The sequence below is a fragment of the Podarcis pityusensis genome, assembly GCF_964106645.2.
Source record: "Podarcis pityusensis genome assembly, chromosome: Z".
Classification (NCBI taxonomy): domain Eukaryota; kingdom Metazoa; phylum Chordata; class Lepidosauria; order Squamata; family Lacertidae; genus Podarcis; species Podarcis pityusensis.
The window spans coordinates 24,389,742-24,410,008 of NC_138044.1; the positions used below are offsets into that span (position 1 = coordinate 24,389,742).

The 20,267-nt window shown below is 43.7% G+C and overlaps 1 protein-coding gene across 6 annotated transcripts in view; it reads left to right on the forward strand.

Annotated features, from left to right (window-relative positions):
• The first annotated feature begins 5,533 nt into the window (after window positions 1-5,533).
• The window catches only part of TRPC5 (transient receptor potential cation channel subfamily C member 5), a 171,756-nt gene continuing 157,022 nt past the window's right edge, over window positions 5,534-20,267 (forward strand). For 2 of the 6 annotated variants that reach the window (XM_080989756.1, XM_080989757.1), the window contains exons 1-2: window positions 5,534-6,335; window positions 6,920-7,041. The gene's annotated coding sequence lies outside the window, so the exon portion shown is untranslated. The remainder of the gene's footprint in view (window positions 6,336-6,919; window positions 7,042-20,267) is intronic. The other 4 variants (XM_080989758.1, XM_080989755.1, XM_080989759.1 and 1 more) reach the window with 3 other exon arrangements.

Below are 20,267 nucleotides of genomic sequence, written 5' to 3' on the forward strand. Positions count from 1 at the left end.
TGTGATCCACTTTTGCTATCACTTTAGGTATGTTTCAATCTCTTATCTAGGGAACTGTCTTTCTTCCTTAGAATCTTACCTTAGTCAAAATCAAAGGTAGCCTTAACATGAGAAAAGGTGAGTCATCCATCTTAAGCAACAGATTTTATATGGCATTAAGGCAGGGGTCAGCAAACTTACCACACCTCGGGCTGGTGTCTCCAGCACCAATCGCACGGCGGGCGGGGGAGCACATGCCCATACGCGTGTGCACACACTATTTCCGGTGCACTTCCAGGTCGGAGGAGCACCAGAAATAGCTTGTGCGCATGTGCATGGGACTCCTCTGACCCGGATGTGCACCAGAAATAATGCATGTGCATGTGCAAATAACGCTTGCACATGTACACAAGCTATTTCCAGTGCTCCTCTGACCCGGAAGTGGGCAGCCGTGCAGCGGCAGTGGGCAGCGGGGGTCGCTGCGGGCTGGATAAATGAGTCCCTCAGGCCTTATCCGGCCCGCAGGCCTTAGTTTGGGGACCCCTGCATTAAGGGGCAGGCAGATCATCCCTCTTGGGTTTAATTCACAGGACATCCTCCTGCACAACAGAATGTTTCTCACCCAAGTTAATTTATTAACATGACAGAGATAGAGGCTTGTTATTTATAAAGAAAATTCTTTTAACAAAAGTTTTTTTTTGGGGGGGGGGCAAATGCTCCACTGATGTTTAATGATGAAACAACTGATTTGGAAAGAGATAAGCTTCTGCCTGCTGTTCTTAAACTGACTCCTAAAATCACCTGCTCACATATATTTAGAATGAGCTTTGTACCTCAAAATAAAAGGATTAGACTTGCTAATCCCTAAAAGGTAAGAGAAAGAACAGCAAGCTTTGGAATTTTGTATATTAACATCAGCCTTAGCCTGTGTTAAATATAGAGGCACATGAAAGCTTGTGTATAGCATGGCTAAAATATCCCACTTGGGATGGAACAATGATCGGAGCCATGGTCATTTTAATTCTGGTTGGTTCAGACATACTTTAAACTTCACTGGAGGCTGACTGAGTCAGAAATGATCCATCAAGCAGTGTTGGAGTGGACCAATGTTCTTCAACTTTGGACCCCAGAAAGTGGTAAATTACAACTCCTATCACACTCAGCCATTTTAACTACTGGACAAGGATGGTGGTGGTTGTAGTCCAGCTTCAGGCGACCCTTGGTTGAAGAACATTCGTCTACTCCAGCAGTGTTTCCATAGGGTCTGAGAGGGTCTTTCCAAAAACCTACTCCTTTTAACTGGAGACACCAGGGTTTGACACTGGGGCCATCTGCTTGCAGAACATATACTCAGCCACTGAACCATGTCTGCTCTGCTCCATTTTATATAAAGTAAGGGGCTGGGCTGGGTACATGTAGGTATCATGTTCCAACTTAGAGCCTCCAGAAGGTATGTGGTCTTTCAGATGTTGTTGGGCTCCATCAGCCCCAGGGATGATGGGAGCTGTAGTCAAACATCCTCTGGAGGGCCACAGGTTCCCCATTCCTGGCCTACAAGATAGGGTACTTCTAAGTTTTACCTGGGTCCAGGCTAATTCATGGGAGATCAGCACCATGGTCAGCTCACTGCCAAACCGAGTAAGGAGTCCTTCTGTATTCAAGGCACCAAAGATTGGCAAGCTTTAAATGTTGCTCCAGCATAGGAAACAGCCAGCTGAGAGCTTAAGTAGCCCTGCAGCCAAGTTCATGTTCCCCTCGTAGTGAGCTAGAAATTTGCCCTGAAGTGCAGAGAAATGTGTATGTGTGTGTATAGGGTTCGGTTACACCCACCCACACGTCCACTTTGGCATAAAAATAAGACACCCCCTCCACTTCCCACTATATACATGAATGGGTCAGATATACAAATAAGCAAACATAGCTACCTACGTCACATCTAATATGTTTCTGGGTATGTGTCTAAATGCATCTGTGCATATTTTCCTACCTCCCCTGGCTTACTCTCCTTTGCTAGTTTTCCTCCTCTAGAAACTAAATTTTAAAGAACAGTGCTGAACATTTTTTTTTCCTGTTTCTCTCCCTGCCCCCAACCATATTCCATTAATTAGTAAGAAAATATATTATGTTAAAATTAGGAAGGGAGAGAAAGAAATTCGTTGGAATGTTCATGGGTGGAGTGTGGAGCTTTGTTATTTTTCAAGCTGAGAAAAGGGGTTGTGAATGTTCTTTCGTTGCTGTTGTTTATTCAACAAATCATCTTTTTTTGGGGGGGTCTACATTGTGCAGCCCTTTTTCTGTGTCTTTGCTCACCAAAAACCCCATGAATTCCTGTAACTGTGTGAATGCAAATAGGTTGTATACATTGAAGCCCTGACACAAGCACTATCCTCAGCTGCCATAACGTAAGCTCAACCCACTAACATCTGGAGCAAATTCTAAAGCACCATGTAACTGAGGGAGAAAAATGGAAGCTTCTTTCAAAGGGGGCGGGATGGGAGACAGATTTCAGCACAATACAACTTAACATCCAACTTACATGTTAGACGTTAAGATCTTCATGATTGGACAGAGACCAATCTTTTGCTTATGGCATTGTGCATTGATGGTGCAAGCATATGTGTGCAATTTTTTTTTAAAAAAAATTGTACAGGGTTGTGGCTACTTGGCAAGGAGAAAGGAAGAGGCATTCATACAGGTGGGAAAGAGTCCCTGCCCTGCAACAAATGGAAGCAGATTTTCATGATTTCATACAGGAATCTCTCCCAGCCATGCCTGGAGATGACAGGCATTGAACCTAGGACCTTCTGCATATAAATGGATGTTTTACTACTGAGCTACACCCCTATCCCCAATAAATCCTTGTTTCTCAACATATCATTATTTTAACATATATTTTAACATATCATTTCCAACAATCATTTAACATAACTTCTTATCTTATACAATATTTTAGACTTCCATCAACACCTCTGAAGATTTTCCATTCTTTATCACTTGTTCTGTATTTCTTAATTTCTCTATTACTTTTAATTATCCTTAACTAAAAAATCTTCCTTGCAATATTTCACAAAGTCCTCCTTACAGAACTTCTTGCAATCCTACTGGCGTCATCTGTTTATCTAATATATCCTTGTTTCTCAGAGGCAAAGAGGGCACTATTCCCCTACTTATTTATGATGCCCTCTATAATTTCATGATTGTCACAGGAATAACATTGCATTCATTTTCTTTTTGGTCATACCCAAGAGTTAAACCTTCATGAAATGGTTTTGCCTCCAAATTGTCAGCAGACCTGATTCTTAGAACACTTAATCTGCATAGCTAAGTTGGGTTTGGAACTGATTACATGGATACCTCGAGCCAATTTACACATTACATGGGAGACCCATGATTAGTGTTTAAAAACAACACACCCCTGAAAATGCAGTTTCAGAGTGGGGTGGATGACTGAAAAATTAATCAAAACAGTATTGTTATGAAGGGGGTGCTTAACCCTTCTCCCAAGGCCATAATTGTAATCAAAATTGCCCCCCTTGCATTCCCACCTGTAAGAAAAATATGGCTAATCTGATCGCAAAAATGGCACTCAGGGAATGAACTCCACCTCCCTCCAAAACTGCTTCTGCAATCAAATTTCCTGCCTTCTTGCATTTCAGTGTTGTTGCAAAAGCGTTTGGAGACCAATCAAGGTGTCTAAGCATAATGTGGTTCTTGGCATGAAATCTATGCAGCTGAAATGTTCTAATTTTCTTGTTAGATGTAGAGTGATTTATTTTCCCAACGTGTGGGGATAGTACAGTAAACCTTTGAGCCCAGAAAGGTATTTGCCACATTGCATTTGTGTCTTGAGCCTCAGAGGGAGAAATTATATACTACTGGCACCACTCACCCAGACGTCAAATGATGCTGTGAATATGGAGCTTAAAGGTCCCAAATACCAAGTGGTGCATGAAGCTTGATGGCAGCTGTGGTGTGGCTCTTTGGTGTGAAGTTTGTTGCTGTCAGCTGCTAAAGTAGTGTGAGCTGATTTTTAAAAAATGAAGAAGAACCTATTGTGCTTATCTTCGCTTATCATTTCTCTGAGCTGATGAGCTGACTTAGGGAAATATGGAGGGAGCTGCTGCATTCTTGCATGAGTCGAGTTCCGAGTGGTTCTGTCCCTCAGCATCTTTGAGGAGCTCACTTCCAGGGTGCCAAGTTTTTGCTGAGCACAAAATCTTGTTTGCCAGTTTTACTGCATCCTCCTGTCAAGAGCAAGTCTCTCAGCTCAGAGGTAGCTTCAGAACCAAGGTGTACCAGACATCTGCCAGAAACTGCACCTAAGCAAAACTGTGAACAGAGGTTGGGAAAATGATTACCTGCCTGATACGGAGTCAGGTTGCTGGACCATCTATATCAGTACTGTCTTCAAAGTGATGAACAGGGTTTCAGCTGGAAAGTGGGCATTCCCAGCTCTTCCAGGAGATCACAGGGATCAAACCTGGGACCTTGTGCATAGAAAGCATGTCCTCTACCACTGCTCTAGAGTCCTTCTCCAACTTAAAAGATGTAGATTTTCAGCTGTGCTTTTGAGAGAAAACTACCTTGACTTCATGGGGTATCATGAGTTTTGAGTCTCACCTTTGGTTCAAATGCAACCACTTTCTCAAGCCAGGAGGCAAGTTAAGCAGAACAGGAGCTTTTCCTTTGCTGCTTTCATCTAGTTCCAGGAGCAGGTTAATGTCGTGGAGAACACAGGATTGTGGAAGAGGGCACAGGCCTCTAAACATAACATGCTGATTTTTCTGATTGCTACTTCTATCATAGACCCGCTTTGTTAAGACCCAGAGTGGTGTATTGGTTAGAGTGCTAGACTAGCACCTGGGAGTCCAGGGTTCAAATTCTCACTCAGCCATGAGACACACTGATTGACTTTGGTCACCACTTCTCAATTCAAATTACCTTACAAGGTTGTTATAAGAATGAAATGGGGCCAAGGGACACCAGATATTATTGTGTTGAAATCTTTAGAGGAAAGGTGAGATATCATCACCGGCTTGAGGCCTTGGGCATTCAGGTGCCCCTTCCCAGCTTCTTATGAATTCACTTACATTTTCATTTGTGCAGCTGGCTTTGAATTGTTCTGATCTGCTGGTTTTCCCTCTGCTGTCTGTTTCCCCTTCTGCATTTTGATACTCTTGCTTCTGGTCACCTCTGACTTCTTCAAGAATGGAGGGATGGGGGATGTGGTACCCTCCAGATGTTGCTGGACTCCATGACCATTGGCCATGTTAGCTGGGGCTACTGAGTAATGAATGCCAACAACACCTGGATGGCCACAGGTTCCCCACCCCTAATATATGGCTTCCCTTACACAGACACACACCAAAACCAATAACCATCCCCACCTGAATAACCCCTGCTACCCACACCAGGAACTTCACCAGGAACTTCCCACACCATGATCTTCCTTTTCTTTGTAAATGTTTTGGGCTGTGGTGGCTTTCTGAGGTGTGGGGGGAGTGCACTTTAAAAGGACTCTTAGCAAAGCGAGGGTTGTGGATTTGGGCTGGGGCTTGCAAACAGTCTCTTCCTCCCCTCCTGCCCGAGCGCACCCCCACCCCCACCGTCGATGGCGTTTTCCAGAACCCCGTGAGAGTGAAGCGAGCAAACGATCGAGAGGGCTGGATCCCAGGCCAGGCGGAGAAACGACTGGAGTGGCGGGTGGGGGCGGGGGGTCGTCTCTGGTGGGGAAGAGGAGCCAGCCAGCAGCGGCTGCTGCTGCTGCTGCTGCTGCTGCTGCGGGCGAGACCACTAGTCAGTTTCGCGCCTCTCTCCCCCACATCTGCTAAGGTGGTGACACGGATCGCTCGTCTTCGGGCGGGAGGGGACGGGAGTCTCACCAGCAACCCTTTGCTGCTCTCTGCTCCCCATCGCACCCGGAATCCAGGAGCAGCAGCGGAGGTGGCGGCGGCTGTGGAGGAGATTTGGGGTTGTAGCCAATCCAGAGCGCAAAGAAGCGAAGGCTGCGTCTGCCTGACAGCCCCCCATTCATCCTCTCTCTCCCTCCCGCACCTTGTGCCCGCTTGGCTTGGGACCTGGGTTGGAAAATGAAGATGCCGTGACGTCTAAAGGTTGGTTGCCCGATGGGCAAGTTTGGTGGGGCCAAGTAAAGGAGTCCGGTGGAAGAAGGAGCCGCGGGACTCTTCTTCCCCCACCTAGCGCTCCTCCGTTTCCCCTACCCACCCCAACGGCCACGGGGGCTGGATTATTATTCCTGCTGTTGCATCCCTGCCAAAGAGGAGCGTGCCTCACCCACGAGGGAGCCTGAGGACCACAGTCTGGATCATGTAGAGCCCCAGTTGTTTCTCGCTTAGGTGAGTCTGCTGGAGCTCGAGGGGTGCGAAGGAGGAGGAGGAGAAGAGGGGTCGTGTGTGGAGGGAAGCAGTGGGCTTTGAACCCCTTTATGGGGATCTGCTTTGTCTGCCATGAATCTGATCTATGTGTGCTCCGTGGGCTGGAAAGGAGAGCTAAATGTTGGGGTCATGGTGGGGCCGTGTAGGGATGGTTCAGGCTTAGGTAGGGGTACAATATCGGGAGGGAAGGGGAGCCCCCCATCGTCTCTCTCAGATCATGTGTCTATCCTCGTGGAGCTCCTGAATCTTGTAAGGTCTGGGAGCAAAATCAGACACAGTCCAATGCTCTTTAAAGAGCAATGGTGCAGACAGGTGCAGATGGATTGCAGCTGTACCCCAAGAATAAGCAGTGGAACCTGGTGCGCAGAGACCTGATATCTCATTTCTCTGTGCTCCCCCCCCCCCCGCCGTCCTCGAAATCGCACCTCTGAATATGGTGCACAACAAAAAAGAAGGCAGGAGGGAAGGGGTGGGTGACACTACCATTCCCAAGGCAGACAGACCTTGTAGGAAGCATGTTTCTGTTTTGTTTTCTTACTCCAAAGCAAATCCATCTTAATTCAACCGGACTGACTCCCAAGCAAGTGTGCAGAGGATTTACAACTCCTTTGACAGCGTGATCCTATGCATGTCTTCTCAGAAGTGAGTCCATTTGAATTACTCCCAGGTAAGTGGGGATGGGATTGCAGCCAACATCTGCCCTTATGGGGCAGCTATGTTTGACCTGGACTGTGGTACAAAAGCAACACTTTGCTTTGTGGGGTTGCACCTTGAAATAAAGGCTGTTGTTGTGGTCTCCAAAAGAGAGGAGGGGGAAAGAATCGACCCGATGAAAGAGAAAAGATGTGTGCTGCTTCACATGTGACTTTGTTTTGGTGCACACTTACATCATTTATTTTGTAAGTGTGCATCCTAAAAATGTAATGTGTGGATGAGATAGTACATGTGTTTGGAGGAACAGGTGCTGTAAGGATGCACCCCTCACAGACAGAAGACTGGGTGCAGAGCCTTGCCAACTGGTCCAGCAGCAGCCCCCGATTTGCTTTTGTAGTGCTTGCAAAGACCCTTGAGAAGAAGCCCTCTTTGCTGCTGAAGATCTCTGAAAGGCCATCTAGGGTAAAAGGGACGACATTGGCTTGGTTTTATGATTTGCTCATACCCTCGCAAGGACCTGGGCTTCAAAATCAGCCTCTCTCTCCCTCTCCCCTTTTAAAGCCCTGGTATGATTGCTTTCTGGGCTTCCCCCGCCCCTTCTCCCAGGATACTGAGTGCCTCAAGTCTCCCTCTCAGACACTGTTTTGCCCTCAGAGAACTGTAAATCCAACACCTGTCACAGCAAAGGAAGCGTGATGGAGGGGAGGCTGCAGGTCTTCCCCCCTCTCCCTTTGATATGCATGTAGCCAGAAAATATGTTGAAGCAGGGAAGTCAGCAGGGAAGTGAATGTGACTTCTTCACCAGGGCACTCTCGCTGCTGCAGCACTTAGAAAAACCAAAGTGGCCACGCATTGCCAAACTGGCCTCCATTCAGGACAGCTCAGGAGGCTGCGCAAACTTGCAAAGGTGCCAACTCCTTTGAATTTTATTACCAGAGAAGGGGCAGGGAATGGCGAGGTCTTAAATCTAAGTGACAGTGTTTAATTTATAGTAGGCTTAACTGTGCGCTCAATTTTTGTTTAATGTGGTGTGGATTTTATCCTGGCACAGGATAAAATACAGGTTAATTGCCTGTATAAATACACACCTATATTTATACAAGTGAAGAATGAAGGGGGGGGGTTGCATTTTTAGTGTTTTGTCTCCCTCTGTGTGAGAGAGAAACACACACACACACAACCATTGGAATCCAAAAGGTAGACATGATGTCATTGGGAGGTATTCTGTGCTCTAAAGGTTGCACATCAGATGCAGTTCTCTTCTTCTCTACCCTCGGTTGCCAGCTGTTTGGCCATTTGTGAGCTCCCCTGACATTTTAAAATGCACACACTACTTCTTTAAGATTGCAATGACTGTTCACCTCTATTTGATTTCATGATACATGGGATTTAACTGTTGCCCTCTGATGCTTCAACAGTTTCCAAGCATTTGAACTCCTTGCTAGTGTTATTGACACAGATGATTCAAACACGTAGGCTCTTGCTACCACTGCTCTTATCATAATCGGTGCTCTCTTGGGTCACTTGGAAACTACACGGACTTCTTTTTGTGTCCCAGGCTGAATCAAAGGGACATTGGCCTGAACTTTATTTGCTGTTCTGCCTATTTCTACTGTTGCCATCAAATCTAGTTTTGTCTGAGAACCTTTCTGGAGCAGCAGGAGCCAAAGTAAACATTGCATCAGGTGAAATGTAAACCAGACATGTTTAGTGCAGTGTCCAAGTAGTGGTAATGGAGTGGAAAGTTAGGGGGAAAGTGTAGGGGTTCATTTTCTGCAGCTCTGTCTAGGCCACAATACCTGTTTTCTCTTCCCAGCAAAGATTAAGACTTCCTAAGTGACCTTTGGCAAATCTTTTGTTTTTCTGATGCTTTGCTATTTCTCCCCCTGCAAAATTTTTGTTGCCGTACTTTGATGCTGGTTTTCTTAATCATTTTTCAAGAAAACAAAAAATTGGACATAGCCAGTTTCATGGGATATTTTTCTATCCCAAGTGATTTCCAGTGTAGTATGAAATTGATATGGAGTAGCATGAAACTGAAACATGAAGTTTAAGAAGGGGGTTCTCTAGCCCAAGCCAATTCAAATGTTCCCACCAAAGACATGTGTGTCATGTCAGATGAATGGCACTTATATCCTTCTTTGGATCAGATTTTGCTGTAAAAACTACATGGGGCTTTAAACAAAAAACACCTAAAATGGGCTGACATTATCTGGGGTAAAAAACTGAACTGAAATTTCAGCTGGTTTTCTTATAATTTGTTTTTGTAAAGTGGCTGAAATTCAGGGACATTGTATATTCCTGTGTAGTTGACAATAAACTAGGATGCAGAATGGATTCCAAACTCATTTTCTTGGAAGAAGGTTTTAAGAGAAGTGCTGTATAAATGCAAAACATGCTTACTGCTGATATCAACCTGCGGCAGAAGCCACTATGCTGTTGATTGCTTTCCCTAAAGCCTGAAATAAAAGAATCTAAAACTTGTACCATTTTTCTATATATGCGGATCTACAAGGGCTTGGAAATCTAGCTTTATTATACTGAATAAAAAAGCACAGGGAAGAAAAGAGACACGTGCTCATTTGTTCTCTCTCTGAATATTCACATCCTGTTCTTTTAATTTGAAGTGCTTAAGTAGTAGGTAAAGGAAACATCATTATTTTCCTTTCAGCTCACCTAATGAGCACTAACTGCATCTATATATGAGAGCAAGTACATGGTTCTGTTGACACAAACATGGGCTCTTCATGTCCCCTCTCTTCTCATATTTTGATTTGCAATTATTCTTAGTTATTGTTGTTCCTCTCACTATGCCAACAATAAATGGATGAGTAAGTTATCAGGGAAATGTAGCCCACATAATTTAAGATATTGTCTTGTGCACATATTCCCCATAATGAAAGAGCCCAGGTGTTGGCTTGGTTTTGAGCTGTGAAAAAATAAGACACCAAATTGTTATAATGCACCCTGCTACTGCTATTGATTTGATGTGCGGAAGATCTAAAAAATCTGGACTGCAGAATCTTGGTGTTTTCCCTAAACACTCACTTTGTTTCTATCTCAGGGGATTAGAAATTTGTTTTCCAAGTTGAGCTTCCCTTTGCCCTCTACTTGAAACAGATGATCCTCCTCCCATCAGCTTGGAGCCAGGACGGGTATTTTTGCTCCTGCATTTGTGATTAGTTTCGGAGGCACCATGAAACCCTCCAAGCTGGCAAGGAGGGTAAGGGGTTCATCCCTTTTTTGTTATGGGCTTTGGAAGTCATCCAACTGCTCCCAGGTGCTCTGGGCTTTCAAAGTGATATGGAGTGGTTTTAGCATGAGATCAGGGAGGAGACCCTACTCTTCACCCTCTTGGGAAAATTTGAGCAGAGTTCTTGGATAGCTACTAAGACTAATCCAAAATTGTGGGTCATCACTTTAAATATGTATTTGCCACTCACATTAAAAATTGTAATAGGCTTAATATTGAGGGCATTGGGAATGCTTCCATTTTTTTTGGCCTTGGGGGAGGAAGGGTGGGATATAAATTGAATTAATTACAATAACAACAACAGTAACGAACGCCACTGCTTTCCACTTTGTTGGTTTTAAATTAAATTTACAAACGGGGGCTCTTCCCCAAACTTATTAAAATACGTATGAGAAGACAAAGATTGCAAGCCTTCCATACAAGCAAAGTTTCACCTTTATCCAAGTAATTAACATATTTAGTCACTATTTCTTGAAAGAGTTTTTAAAAAATGAATTCCTCAATTCTATCAAAGTCAGTTGTCATGATTTAGTGATTTTTCCATGACTTTTAAAAACTGTTCCTCTACCAATGTAGCATTTGAAGATTCCCAAGGCTTTGCTAGTTCTCTTTTAGAAGCTGTCAATAAATTTGCCACCAATTCCATATCTCCATTTTCCTTGCAGCATAATTTAAAATATTGCATTTGATCCTTCAGGAGATATCAGTTCTTCCGAAGCAACATTTACTAAAAATAACAATGTGCACACACTTATTCTTCATGAATGGCTTGTTTCACATATCCCGAAAAAGAACTAAAATGGAAATGAAATGAGAAAGAGGACTCTTTTCCCCAATCTAATATTTCCCAGAGTAGGGATGAATATGATTTTGCAAGAATTTTCATTATGTGCTCTTTTTTCTTGTACTTTAAGATATGGATAAATTGGCCAGTCTATCAATTTTTTAAAAATAGAATTCCATGTGCTTAAGCAAAACTAGAGTGAATATTTGAGCTCTTGGAACAGTTAAACATAGCTATTCTGTGTTCTTGAGTATATCCTCTTGCTTAAAAGCATTAATTAGTACCTTTCTGGATAGGCTGGAGTGAGGGACCTAATCTAGCATTCTTCAGTAGAATGTCCTTGCAACCAGCAGGCATTTGGAGATCCATTGTGAACCTGACCATGATGAACACCACCTGTTTATTTCACTGCCAATCCCCCACATTTTTTTTTTTTTAAATGTGCCCCAAATGGCTCACAACAAACCAAATGAACAAAAGTAAATAGAAAAATTAAAAGCATATCAAGAACAATTTAAAATAATCACAATATCAACAAATGCAGAGAAAGGGGGCTGTATCTAATGTTAGCTTTACTCCAGAGTAGACCCATTGAAAGTAATGAATATAACTAACTTGGGTTCATTAATTTCAAGGGGTCTACTCTGGAGTAGGGCTAACATTGGATACAATCCTAAATCCACACAATGTTATATAAAACAATACAAACAAGCCAATCTAATTCAACAGCTTAAAACTGAATGGGAGAGAAAACAATGCCTGGCACACAAGTAAAATGATAGAATACAACAGCTAACCACACATCTCACTTGTGAAGTCCCTCCCAGGCCTGCTCTCCTAATTACTCCCCCTTCTTTCACTTATAGAGGTAAATATTGCCAGTCCTCCTTCTAGTCACACATACCCTCACAGTTTTTATATTCTTCAATCCCTCTCTTGCTGCAACCCTTCCAACACTATCCACAAGGCAGTTCCTTTGATGAGCCCCAACTCCATCTTGAAAATTAAAGCCCCAATACCACACTCTTATGAGCTGGTCCTATAGGGCTACTGTCTCTAGCCTGGTGGTTCAGCTTGAGACAGGGATGAGCAAATCTGTATTAGTTTCTCATTTTGCCACTCTTCAGTTCCGTTTCCCATATATTTGTTTGAGAATCCTTTTTATATATTAAAAAAGCAACTCCTCATAGTATAATGCATTATTCTTTCTACTGCATGCATTCCATATGCACACTTTACTTTAGCATGGAGAAGTACATTGCAAAATTTGGAGAAGTGCACATTTCAGACGTTGGCAGTGTTTATGTTTGCGTATCGCTTCAGAAAGTGAGACTTAGGTGGGCTCACTTTTGAATGCAAACTGAGCTGAATTTCTCCCCATCCCTAATCCCCAACCCTACATGAAGGTAGCAGCAGTTCAACACTCTGTTTTTCAATCAGGATTCATTGATAAAGTATCAATGAATTCTGATTGACAAACAGGATGTTGAACTGTCAGCTATCCGAAATATCATTGAAGATATCAAATAGAGAGCCAGCCGAAAAACCAGCAGGGAGACACAGCCAAGAAATTGAGATTCAGTCTAAAATATTCCAAGTGCCACAATATTCTCTCGCAGATACGCTACTTCAGAATTCATTGTAATGTGCTAGCGGGAGAGGGTGTTGAATGACTCAGATGAATGTAGCTCGGAGTAAACAAACATGTAAATCATTTTTGGCTACAGAGAAAGGGAGCCAGGGGAGGGGGGTGCACCATATTCAGGGAGAAGGCACTTGTGGTGACATGATCTGCAAAGTGTCCCTCAGTTTCAGAGAAGCCAAAAAAAAAAAGAAGAAAAGATCATGCTCAAATATTCAGCAGCCAGTGTCCTTTTCATTTGCAGTTGGGATGTTGGTGCATCTTCTACAAAAAGCTAGTTGTTGGAAATCACACACTCCACATGAAGCAAACACGTTCTGGTCCAGGTTTGAATTCCTGGATGCTGATAAGAATTGGTGGTACAATCTCCACAGGCCAGTGTATCCCCCCCAAACAACCACCTAGAGGGCAGTACTGTAGTTGATAGGGGCAGAAGCAAATGGGCTTGGCCTCAGCACCTGAGCCAGCCCACTGCGGCTCTCACTAGCTGCCACAGAATCCTTTCTTCTTATTTTAAAGCACACATACCTTAGAATGTACACTTTATAGATTCAGTGTTGTTTAGTGGTCAGAGTGTCAGACTAGGTCCTGGGAGACCCAGATTCGAATCTCCACTCAGCTCACTGGGTGACCTTATGCCAGTCACTGCCTCTCAGGCAAACCTACCTCACAGGGTTGTTGTGGGGATGGCATGAGGTGGAAGAGAACCTTGTATGCCACTTTGAGCAACTTGTGAGAAAAGGTGGAATATAAATGCAATAAATAAAATAAAAATAAATAATCAGGGATAGGCAGCCTGCATGTATGGCCATATATGCATTATTATTATTATTATTATTATTATTATTATTATTATTATTTTCCTTTTAAAACACCTTACCCTTTCCTACAACAAAATAGTGCTTTTTTGAGTATCAGTGCATTTACCAACAGGGCAGCAGAAGCAAATCCCAATTTATTTCTATAGTCATGATGGTACTCTGTGTTAAGTGAGTTTATAATGTGAAACTGCACATGCTCAGAGAAAAAACAGTGTTGATGAACTGCTCTTTCTGCTCCAATGCATCAGGGGTGTAAAAACAATTGTAAAGCATGATACAACCAGGAAAGTGGGCAGGAAATGAGAGAAATATGAATTGTGTGCTTCACGACTAAAGCAATTACACACGGCCATCTAAAGGATAAGGCAATTAGGTTTCCTAGCTGCATCACTGATGGGAACAAACTCTTCTTCCCTCCCACATTCAGACTTGGGCAGTCTTTGCCAGGTAGGAGAAAAGCGTAGCCAAAGTGGATCTCCAGGTCTTCAATCCCTTGAGGCCAGGCATGTCCAAAATTCGTTTCGGGGCCCTAATCCAGCCCACTGGTCAGTTTAATCTGGCCCCTGTAGCAGTTTATCTCCTGGGGTAAAATCCCCAAAAAACCTTAACAGCCCAGCCCAACAACTTTGGTTGGCCCCCACGGACCTTCATCAAATCTGGCCCTCTTTGAAAATAGTTTGGAGACCACTGAAGCCATAAAGTGCATGCAGCCCCATATCCTAGACTTGATTTGTTACACTTGGGTGGGAAACTTTTTCAGTCTGTGGGTCACATTCCCTTCTAGACAAGCTTCTGAGAGCAATATATCAGTGGTAGGCAGGGTCAGAGGCAAAACGTGTTTTTTTAAAAAGCCTTTTCACAGTGTTTTTTTGTATGTGTCTAGATTCCACCACAGTCATGGTCAAATTAGTAGTCAGATTTCAGATCAGGAAGGCAACCTGTTCAAGCTGAGGAACCAATCCTGGGACATCAGTTATATGTAGAGCCAGATAGGGCATTCCTTAAGGCATTTGTCTGGTGGACTGAGACCCATTTTGAAGTGAGGACAGGATCACACTTCAAAACAACCTTGACAGATTAGAGAACTGGGCCAAAACAAACAAGATGAATTTTAACAGGGAGAAATGTAAAGTATTGCACTTGGGCAAAAAAAATGAGAGGCACAAATACAAGATGGGGGACACCTGGCTTGAGAGCAGTACATGTGAAAAGGATCTAGGAGTCTTGGTTGACCACAAACTTGACATGAGCCAACAGTGTGACGCGGCAGCTAAAAAAGCCAATGCAATTCTGGGCTGCATCAATAGGAGTATAGCATCTAGATCAAGGGAAGTAATAGTGCCACTGTATTCTGCTCTGGTCAGACCTCACCTGGAGTACTGTGTCCAGTTCTGGGCACCACAGTTCAAGAAGGACACTGACAAACTGGAACGTGTCCAGAGGAGGACAACCAAAATGGTCAAAGGCCTGGAAACGATGCCTTATGAGGAACGGCTAAGGGAGCTGGGCATGTTTAGCCTGGAGAAGAGGAGGTTAAGGGGTGATATGATAGCCATGTTCAAATATATAAAAGGATGTCACATAGAGGAGGGAGAAAGGTTGTTTTCTGCTGCTCCAGAGAAGCGGACACGGAGCAATGGATCCAAACTACAAGAAAGAAGATTCCACCTAAACATTAGGAAGAACTTCCTGACAGTAAGAGCTGTTCGACAGTGGAATTTGCTGCCAAGGAGTGTGGTGGAGTCTCCTTCTTTGGAGGTCTTTAAGCAGAGGCTTGACAACCATATGTCAGGAGTGCTCTGATGGTGCTTCCTGCTTGGCAGGGGGTTGGACTCGATGGCCCTTGTGGTCTCTTCCAACTCTATGATTCTATGATTCTATGAGCCATTCGTGGGTTGTGGGCTGATACAAGGAGGGTCACAACAGGAACACTACTACTATGTAAATATATGGTAAAAGAATAAGAAATGAGTCTACAAATAAAAGTTTGGGTTAAAAGTGGGCCCTGGGTCTGAAAAGGTTGAAGGTACCTGCCTCAGGGTTACTGTCATGGCCAAGCTGAGAAGCTGCAGTACCTCATCTGGCCACTATCAGGGTGGCACTGCAATCCAGTGAAGATTAGGCCAGTACAGTGGTACCTCGGGTTACAGACGCTTCAGATTACAGACTCCGCTAACCCAGAAATAGTACCTCGGGTTAAGAACTTTGCTTCAGGATGAGAACAGAAATCGTGCTCTGGCGGCACGGCGGCAGCAGGAGGCCCCATTAGCTAAAGTGGTGCTTCAGGTTAAGAATAGTTTCAGGTTAAGAACGGACCTCCGGAACAAATCAAGTACTTAACCCAAGGTACCACTGTAATTCCTTTAGGCTGTGAGCTGCTTTGATGTCACAGTGAGTAGGGTGCCCACAGTGGGTAGGGTGCATCACACAATCCCAAGTCATTGTACACATGACTTGGCAATGGTGTACAAGAAACTGAGCCCAAGTCAGCTGCCAGACTCTGTTGGCAGAGTCCCTGGTTCGTGCTTCTTGGTGGCTTAACAATCTAGCTACGGAAAAGATAGAGACTTGCTACCTCAACTGTTCCTCATAAGGCTTGGTTTCCAGACCTGTAATCAACTTGGGTAGGGTTGCCATATTTCAAAAAGTGAAAATCCAGACACAAAAGTTGTTGAGGTTTTTTTTGTTTTGTTTTGTTTTTGTTTGTTTTTTGCTGCCCAGGCACTATTTCCGACAGCCAAATCCCAGCTATGTCTAGGAAATTCTGGCTGTATGGCAGCCCTAAACCTGGGTGCCTTCTTCTGCTCACCTTCCAACTTGTCAACATCCTTCTTAAATTGTGGCGCCCAGAACTAGGCTGAGTATTCTAGGTGTGGTCTGACCAAGGCAGAATAGAGTGGTACCATTACTTCACTTGACTGGGACACTATACTTCTGTTGATGCAACTTAGAATAGCATTAGCCTTTTTTGCTGCTGCATCACACTGTTGACTCAGGTTAAGCTTGTAGACCCTTTTCATATATACTACTGGTAAGCCAGGTGACCCCCATCTTATATTTGTGCAACTGGTTCTTCCTGCCTAAATGTAGAACCTAACATTTTTTCCTATTGAAGTTAATTTTGTTAGTTTGGGCCCAGTTCTCCAATGTGTTAAGGTCACCTTGAATCCTGATCTTGTCTCCCGTGGCATTGACTACCCCTCCCAGTTTGGTGTCATCTACAAATTGAATGAGCATCTCCTCAATTTTTTCAAACAAGTTGTTTATAAAAATGTTGAATAACAACGGGCCCAGGACAAAACCCTGCGGCACCCCACCCATCTCTAAGTTGTTAACAAGTTCACCCACCTAAAGGTATCAGTATAATAAATATCTCTAAGCAATGTGCATAACTATTTGAGCCTGCCCAGGTGCAAAGATCCTCAGCTGAGCACCTTCTCACCAACAGACCTCACCACCTTTTGATAGCACAGATCCCTCTGGGTTTTGACCTGAAGTGATGTGCTGCCGAATCCTAGGCTAATCCAAATGGGCCCAGTTCAGTTCAGGATCTGGAATTAAGCTGCATCAAGTGCCCTGCCCTAATGCCCAGAGGCTTCCCTGAGGTTATTTGTTGTTTATTACATAACTGAGATGATGTCACTGTGTCAAACTTCTTTTTGGTAATTGCCCTATATATTAGTAAATTTGTGTACTGATTTCTGATCTGTTGACCGTAATGAATGGATGGTGACAATGGTATGGAATGGGCTCAATTTGGACTATGTCTGCAAGGAATGTTTTTTCTTTGCTGCCCAGGAGCATGGTTATGGGAGGCATGTGCAAGAGACTTGCCACAAACCATGTCTGCACTTCAGAATTTACCACTGCATGATGGTTTGGATCATCCGATGGGAGGGGGAAAGCAGGGGAAAATGCCATGGCAAAACAGAATCTATGTCTTTCCAAAACTCACACAGCTAGGTAGCTTTTTATTTTATTTTAAAAACTGATTTGTTGGTACTAATCTATAAACTGCAATTAATTATCTGTTTAAAAGATGTAAGCCAAACACATGTTTTTACAATATGGCAAAGCAGTTGTCTTAGGAATTAAATCAGCTAAGAAACAAAAGTGGAACAAACCCATTCATAGTTTCACAGCTGAAGCAACATTGTGCTGTAATGTAATAATGCAGCTATTCTTACAATTCGGGTACACATGAATTGGCAGTAAAGACCTGCTTTTTTCCTAATTTGCTTTTCCGCAACAACATTATGATGTTAGGTCCTGAAACCATATCCTGTGCTTAAATTTTTCCTGTTGCTTTTTTTTTGGGCAGGGGGGATAGGTAGACCATTCATCTACCTATTAATGCAAAAACAAATTGCACTCAAGAATGATAAAAGGAGATAAAATTTCAGTGATATTTCTCAGGTTATATGCAAGGGTTTTCATGCACCTAACTTACATTTGAGGGGGCTGGGGGTAATTGTGAGTGTCCTTCCTTCCATTCTACAAATCAATTCACCAGTGGTCTGCACATTGCGGGCTTCCTGGGTACTTATGCTTTGATCAAAGCCCAGGGGAAGACCTAATGAGGTGACTTCTCCCATGGGGCTTTTTCAGATCAGGGAGTTCAGGCAGCTTAGGAGTCTTTGGGGTGTTGGATAAATGTTTACTGGGAAGAAAAATATATAGGCTGCCCTTGCCCACCCCATAAAAACAAGGTGAGCTGAAAGCCACACACTGAGCAGAATTCTAAAGTGTCCTGAGACACAGAAAAAACGAAGTTGCTTTTGCAGGGGAATAAAACCTTCGAGAAACCGGAGGACAGATTTCAGCATAGCACTGGATGAAACAGCAGAGGAACAGCACTGCCCAAAACAGCCCTAGGGCAAGATGGCTAATGTGCATGCTGTCCTTTGCAGACCTTTTTTTTTTTGCTGGCCGTTCTTTATTGATCCCTAATAAGTCTGAAATGCATAGTGCAAAGCGCTAGGATAGGGTTCAGCAACTGGAGGCTCCTAGGGAACAATCTGGCTCCCTGAGGATCACACGCTTGTTTTCCAGTTGTCAATGCAAAAGCAGCAGCTGCATGCAGAGAAGGAAAGCAACCACAAAACTGGCAAATACACAAAAGGCAGGGGTGTAGAGAGAGAGACTTCAGGTGCTTGCAGTGAAATTGACAGCGTCCCATTCATTCGGTGAGAATCGCTGCTTAAAATATGCCCGCAAAGAAGGACCTGTTTCAAAACATGCTGGGCCTGAAAAAAAAATTCATTTGAAGCGCACGGAGATTTTTTCCTAATTTTTTATTTTTGTATGCAGGGGAGCTATGGAACTATAACTTGCTTATTTATTTATTTATTTGTTTGTTTGTTTGTTTATTTCTGCCTGTCCTGGGCCCTATGTTGTTCAACATCTTTAAAAACACTTATATCCATGATCTCCCTGTGTAAAGCCTTCAAGTTCTTTAAGTAAATGAGATCACACAAATATGTGATATACAGAGGGGGCTATTCTTAAGAGAGAATATAAGTGCCAGGGTGTGTTGTAAGCTTGGTTCTGCATTTTGCGTTGGTGTTAGATGTGTGATGGTCAGCAATTAGCCTGGATCAGCTTTTCCAAGTCTTGTCTATCTTCTGCATTTCAGAATGGTGTGTTTGTGTGTGTGTGATCTCCTCCTGCTTTCTGAGAAGTCCCTCAGTGACTCTAGAATGATAATTTGATGTGGAGCAGAAGATGCTCCGGCCCCCGTGATTCTATGAGCAACTGGTGCTTCCTATTCCCCTTCCAAGAGGACATCTTGACTTGGTTGCTCCATCACAGCCAAACTACTGTTAGGAGCATACACTCCAACCTGATCTGAGGCCCCAGATTGGCCACAACTGACCTGGGTTGATCCCAGAAACACCTAGTCCAACCTGGATCTTGTCCCAAATCAGTTCAAGGATGGGGCTAATCTGGGGCAAATCTTTAAAGCTTGGGCAGGTTCAAAATAGACCTGTCACAATCATGGAGAAAGTGAAAGATGCATGGTCCAATTTTTTTTTTGGGGGGGGGGAGGAATGGCAGGTGGGTAAGGAGTGTAGAACTCTCCCTCTGCCTGATCCTTGATGCCCTGCAGCTCCTCTCTGCCAACCAAATGCACTTTTGATATCAAGGTCTAAAATGGCATCCTTGAGCAGTTGCCAGGGTTCCAGTAAAAACTGCTGATGCCTGCTCTGGCTCATTTAAAGTTTAGATCCAATTTTTAATTCCCTATGGTGCCCCAGTGTAGCATTGCTTCATAAGTTGCAATGGGAACTAGATGCTACCATCTTGCACTACTCAGAAAAGTGTTGCTCTCCACTACCAAGTAAGCTCGCCAGGGTCCACCGATGCAGAGGAGGGGCCACTGCACGACACTTTCCTCAGGACTCCTTCAAACCTGGAGTCAGTGCTGCTGGTATTGCTCTGGTTAAGCAAACACTACCCACAAAGTGAGATCAGCCTGTGTGGAGGTGGTGGGGGAATTCTGCACCCCTTTTGTTGTTGCTAAAACCAAGCAGACCCCGCCCTTCCATTGCATCACTTGTTTATGCAACTGGGGCAAATCATTGTTTATACAAAAGGATCTGATGCCTTAACGTCCTGAGCCACATAAACAGTGAAGCTTTCAATGTTAATTAATTAATTCAGAATTAAAACACAGTTCTGCTAAGTGCTCAGTTATCTGAGGAGTTCTGGCAAAAGGAGGTGATAGATGGAATGCTTT